The following is a 6,542-nucleotide window of genomic DNA, read 5'->3' as shown; positions in this document are numbered from 1 at the left end:
TTTTTTTTTTAGATTTTTTAATGTTTATTTATTTTTGAGGGAGAGAGAGACAGAACATGAGTGCGGGAGGGGTAGAAAGAGAAGGAGATGCAGAATTCGAAGTAGGCTCCAGGCTCTGAGCTGTCAGCACAGGGCTCGACATGGGGCTTGAACCCACAAACTGTGAGATCATGACCTGAGCTGAAGTCGGAGGCTTAACTGACTGAGCCACCCAGGCGCCCCAGTACTCTCAAGTTCTGGTGGGAAGAGGATCTTGCCTCCTACAGACATATTTAAAGGCATCAAGCTATAAAACTGACAGCAAATAAACAAACAGGTGTAATCTCCTTCCAACCCCACATCTAAGAGTTTAGATTACTTCTTCTTTTCCTCTAACTATCCAATTCAATCATGCTATTTCAACTTCAGGTGGATTTCTGATTTCACACACACACACAAATCCTAGTAAATATCTGGTCCAGAGACCGCCTTCAGAGCTTCTCTTCAGTAGAATCTTCAGAGATAAAATCTGCACATACCTGATGACATTTTACACTGAGCTTGTGGACACAGGGAACACAAAGTGACTTTAGAAAGAGAACATGTTTCACACGTATTTCACCTACAGCTGAGAGTGCCTCAACTCATCGGGAGAGGATAGTTTTTTGGGGGGTTAAATAAATATTTCTTTGGCTCCCACTCATCAGTCCAGTAACAACAAGTCCTAAGATCCTAGTAGTTTCAAAGGTGTATACCTTTGACAAATGCTTACCAAGGACTCTGACCAAGTCTATTATTCTAGAACTTAAAATTTTTTTTTTAAATGTTTTATTTATTTCTGAGAGAGAGAGAGACCAAATGAGCAGGGGAGGGTCAGAGAGAGAGGGAGACACAGAATCCGAAAACAGGCTCCAGGCTCTGAGCGATCAGCACAGAGCCTGATGCGGGGCTTGGACCCACAAACTGTGAGATCATGACCGGAGCCGAAATCTGACGCTTAATCTGACGCTTAACTGACTGAGCCACCCAGCCACCCCTATTCTAGAGCTTTTTGATCATCGGCAGCTGCCTAAGATTCAGTAAACCTGGGAAATGGCTACACTGCTGCTTGATGACTGGTAACGCAGCCTATAATCGAGTGGTGAGAAAGGCTAGCTTCAGAAAAGCTGGTTTCATGTACTGCTTTGCTTCTAGGCGCTGGAGAAAACGTAACGATAGCCAAACAGCTTCATTCAAAGGGAAAAAAACCCAAGGCCAAAGAAGTGATTCACCTCAAGCCTTAATGTTTATTACTTACAAGAACCTCCAGGCAGCATAACACGATTTGCAGTTCCCCCGGAATATTTCATTTTTCGTGATGCTTGGTGGCTAACACATCTGGGGGATTTTTCTGCAGGTGCCCAAGGTCACAGTACCAGAACCGGCAGCTCTGTAGTCTGACTGGTTACCGCAGCAGAGCCCAGGCTCCACTCAGACTTCCCAGGGCTGAATTCAGGCTCTTGCACTTTGTACTGGTGTGATTTTGGACAAGTTACTTAACCTCTCTCTGCCTTGGTTTTCTGAGCTGTAAATCAAGGATTCTCATAATACTTACATTAGGGGCTGGGGTGAGAAATGAACAAGTTAATATAATGTAAAGTGTGCACTCAGCAGGGGCCTTGCACAAAGTACTAAAAAAAAGTTAGCTATTACTGACACCATGCACACCACCATTTATGCACAACACGTATTTGCCTGGCTTTGCCTAGAACTTTGTCAAACTTGGCTAATTATGATCGCTGGGAAAACTGAGAGGTGAAACTAACGGTTCTCCGGCAGGGCTGGGAAGACGGAACCCGGGAGCTTAGAGATACACGATCCACCTTATGACCTGACCTTGGAAGCCTTCCTGCCCTTCACGCTGATGTCAACTGCACTAGTCGACAAGAAAGGAAACTTCCTGGGCACCTACTATGTGCCAGACACAGAGTGAGACTCTATCTTTTTATTGGGTGAGGAAACGGGGTGCAAACACTTGAAGGCGTGAGGCACGCGGCGCGCGTGCCGAGCCCGGGCTGGGGGCACCGCTGCTCTCCTGGCTTTACAGCTTCTTCCTAAACTGCGGCCTCCGAATTGAGACTGTAGGTACGGGAGGCTCTTCCTTCAATTTCGGGACAGGCGCCCAGGGGAGAGGAGGCCACAAGACACGTACCTCGGGGCCTGGCTTCACTTCAGAAGCCGGACGTCCCCATGGATACTCGGGAACCGGACAGACCCCCGTGGGAAGATTTTCTGGTGGCCTTGACCTTGGTGCCTGAGACTCAGTTTCCCATTTTGCCGGCCGGGGGCGATGACCTAGCCCCTCAGCCAAGGTGAGTTTGTGAGCCGGACGAGGCACCGGGTCCTGGAGGGCCGGGAACCCCACTCCAGTAGCCTCCACCTCGGGGAGCCTTCTCCCTCCTGGGGGCACCGGGGGCTCCGGCCTTGCCAGGACACGGCGCCCCGGCCGCCGAGCCCAGGGGCAGAGGCCCGCCGGGACGCCCCCAGCGCAAGGGTCGGGGCGGTGGGGACCNGGCCACGTGCTGCTCGCGGTCCTGAAGCCTCCCTGAGGCTCAACCGCGACCAGACCCGGACTTTGCGGTCACACCTGGGGATTCCCTTTGTTCCCCCGCGACACCTCCCTTGTCTCCCCTCCCCCTCCCCTTCGCCCCGCCGGCTGCAGGTGCGGCGAGCATCCTGTCCCAAAGAGCCCCGCCCAGGCCGCCCCCCACTCCCCGTGAGGCCATCCCTGCTGGAGACACCTCGAGGCCCCACTTGCTGGCCTCTCCTTGCACAGGAAACTTCTAGAACGGGATTAGTTCCTGCCTCCGTTGTTCTTTTCTCCTGGCCGCCCAGAACCCTGCCCAGAGGACCAGCCTCCTCATTATCGGTTTTTTTTTTTTTAATTGCCCTATATTTAGGAGCACCTGACCATTTTTTCTGCTCCTTAACTGACGAGGCAATGCCCATTTGGTTCCTAACGTAATTGTCTCTGGCAGGCGTGTGTACCTTCAGTCCCGATCCCAGAGCCGACCTCCTGTAAATTTCTACCTTATAGTTTAGCGGTGGAGCCTAATTGATTTCAGCCTGGTGCCTGCTGTTTGGTGGGTTATTAAAGACGTCTCGGTTACCATCATCTAAATAATTTAAACGTCTTCGAAATGATGCAGTTATCGAGAGAAGGTGGACAGCGGAGCTCCCATGCTCTTGCCACCTGTTTCGTTCATGCTGACCTGTATCAATTCCTCATTATTTCTCCGGAAGGTGTGTTGTTCCTTAACTAAGGATCAGTTTAGAACCCTCCCTGCTGCCCTTCCTAAGCAGGCCCCCTGGGAAGCCCCGAACACCTGCCTGTGGATTTGAGAAGTTGATTTCTTTCTCTTCCTAATTTTTGGCCAGATGTTCACCATCTGGGCCTGTGTGTGGTCGCTTCCAAGTTGCCCGGCCCTCTTAGGCTCCTGTGGCATGAGACACACAGGTGTGCTGGGACAGGTTACTGAGGACAGTGGGTCAGTCTGGAGCCGGCCTCGGCCCGGCTGGTAAAGGAAGAGCTGTTGAGTTAGCTGCGTGAGGCTTCTCCGCAGTAGCTTTCGCAGACCCTCACGTTCCGCAAGCTATCACAGCAGTTTTTTACAGTCTTTCCTTTTTTTCTCCTTTGCAGAACAGTGATTAGGGCTAAGCTGCTTGCTGACATTTGCTGGTCTTTAAGAATTTCTTACAGAGAGGCCGAGGGGGGGGAACTATAATGTTGAGACATTCCTTTCTTCCAAGGGTTGTAGACATTAATTGGGCCATAATGCTCAGTTGGGTAGAGAAGTTCCTTGCCATCCTTCTTCCGCTTTGAAAAACACTGCCTCTAGGAATTATATCAACAGAACCTAACATATGTTTCAGAACGCCCAGGTCTGCGTTTCTATGATTGAGGATGACCTGGTTTTGGTCACCACTCGAACAAAATAAAAAGTGATTCAGGGATGCTCTGTGTTTGTTCTCTCTCTCGGGCCCATGATCCTTTGTAGTATGGTTACTTGGAAAGTGGTTGTGACAAATGGAAAACAAGCTTCGATACACCACAGGCCTGAGAGTAAATTTATTTCGGAGGTTGGCTGTTTTGTTTCTCCCTCCGAAAACCCTGATCTCTGATGGGCAAAATAATGGAAACCTGGAAGAGTACAAATTGGGAAGATACCACACCCATCCAACCGTTTCTCCAGCCAGAACAACCGACAAAACTCAGCCTCATTAACTTACTGCCTTGCGTTTTTAAACGTTTATTTACTTATATATGAGAGAGAGACAGAGCAAATGGAGGAGCAGAGAGAGAGAGAGAGAGAGAATCCCGAGTAGACTCTGTGCTGAAAGTGCTGATGTGAGGCTCAAACTCATGAACTATGAGATGATGACCTGAGCTGAAATCAAGAGTCGGGCATTTGCGGGGCACCTGGGTGGCCCAGTCCATTAAGCGTCTGATTCTTGGTTTCAGCTCAGGTCAGGATCTCCGGCCCCGCATTGGGCTCCATGCTGATGGTGTTGAGCCTGTTAAGGATTCTTCCTCTCCCTCTCTCTCTGCCCCTCCCCTGCTCAAGCTGTCTCTCTCAAAATAAATAAATTTAAAAACATTTTTTTGAAGAGTCAGGCACTTGGCTGAGCCATCCAGATGCCCTGTTGCCTTGCATTTTTTCCTCTTTATTGGGTAAAGCCACAAAGCAGTTTGTAATTTAGCTGCAAAGCCAAGCCTAATATACTTATGTAATATATTTATATAGCCATATACACATGTGTATGTATTACATGTGTTTATATGATTGATTTTGAGTTCTCTTGGCTTTAAGTAGAAAAGATAAGGACATCGACCTTCACCACCATTCGTATTCAGAATGACCCCAGAACGCTTGGCTTTCCCAGGACTGCCCATTGGGAATCTTGTTCTGTTTAATGGATCGATCTAGTGCTGGGGTCCTCCCTTCTAGCACCTAATACAGGACACTCAGATTTGAACTTTGGATATGCAGTGGATAATTGTTAGGATAAGTATACTAATGTTGCACGGGGCATATGCGTACACTAAAAAAATCCATTGTGTGTCTGAAATTCCTTTGGACTGGGAGTCCTGTAATTTTACTTGCCACATCTGGCATCCCCCAACTGGAACCCCACCCTCCTTCCCCCCTTTCCTGAGTAGTACTCCTGAGAGACGAGGTAGCAGCCTGACCCAGCCCCTTCCACAGTTGGGCTGGATCCACACCCCTTCTCTGTAAATCAGGAGGAAAAATTACCTCTAATCTGTTTTATTCTCTTGTCACGGAGTCCAGATTGGGACTCAGTGCTTGTTCGCCATTCATAGCCTTTACCCCCTTTTTCTCCTGAGCTCTGATAACCCTGTTAAGAGGAGTTGGGAGGAAACAAAATTCCTTAGGGAGAGTCTGCAGGCACTCAAGGATGAACTTTTATGGATGGTGTCTCCCCCACTTTAGTATTTCAGGGATGTGCTATTTACATCTTTAGCCAGGATGATAATTGCAAAAGCGTTGAGTCACCCAGAGGAAGGGCCACACCTGCATGAGCTGAGCCGGTCCCCGAGGGGCTGCTGAGCCGAACCCCGGAGGCAGCCTCTGGGTGGGGGCGGGGGTGGTCCTGGCAGCAGCGCAGGGACGGACTGGGGGGGTTTCACGCCTCACCATCCCGATCTCCAATTCAGAGCTCCTGCCTTTGGACCTCAGCGTTCCGACCTCCAAGGTGATTCATCCATTGAGCCAAGGGTACCAGATCCCCTGCCGTTTGCTACTTTGGGTCCTTGGCCTGTGTGTGTTAATCCATCCTAATCCATCAGCGCTCAGCTGGGGTCCCCTTCCGAGCTGCTTTCTTGGTCATTCAGCGATATCAAAATCCTTTGACCTTTGGCTCTGTCCACCACGTCTCTGCTCAGGTTAGTTTCTCCTCATCTTCCTTTCTGCACTTCCCCGGGCCGGCGGGGGTAGCCGGGGAAAGTCTTGGGAAATACCCAGCTGATGCTGTCTGCCTTCAACGAGCTCCCAGTGTTACTTGGCGACCCTATAACATTCACCTCTTATTAACACTCTGTAAATTCCCCCACGGTGTCTCCTCAGCTTATCTTTAAGTTTGAAGACAACATCCAGGAACGGGCACTGGTGGTTCAGCAATCCACAAGAAAGAAATGTTTTCTGTTTTAGTGGAATTAACCCTCCCAGGGGACGGGGCGGGGAAATGGAGACCATAAACCTCGTTACTTAGTAAACAAGATTATTTCAGATGCTAAGTGCTGTATGTAGAACAAAACACATTGATGTAATGGTGGGACGTCTCAGGTGGGGGGAGTTCAAGTGAACTTGGTCGGTTATGAAAGATCTATATCAGGAGGTAGTTTTGAACTGAATGACGGGAAGGACCCGGTTTTGCAGGACCTTGAGGAAGAACCTTCTGGTGTAAAGCTGCAGAGACGGGAAGAAGTTTGGTGTGCTCCAGGAGCAGAGAGGGTAAAGCATATTGCTGGTCGTGCAGTAAGCGTGAAGCTGATGCAGGTGGGT

Source organism: Crocuta crocuta, unplaced genomic scaffold, assembly GCF_008692635.1.
Source record: "Crocuta crocuta isolate KB4526 unplaced genomic scaffold, BGI_CrCroc_1.0 scaffold13, whole genome shotgun sequence".
NCBI lineage: Eukaryota > Metazoa > Chordata > Mammalia > Carnivora > Hyaenidae > Crocuta > Crocuta crocuta.
The sequence above is the reverse complement of the archived record's forward strand: the minus strand, read 5'-3'. Positions refer to the sequence as shown.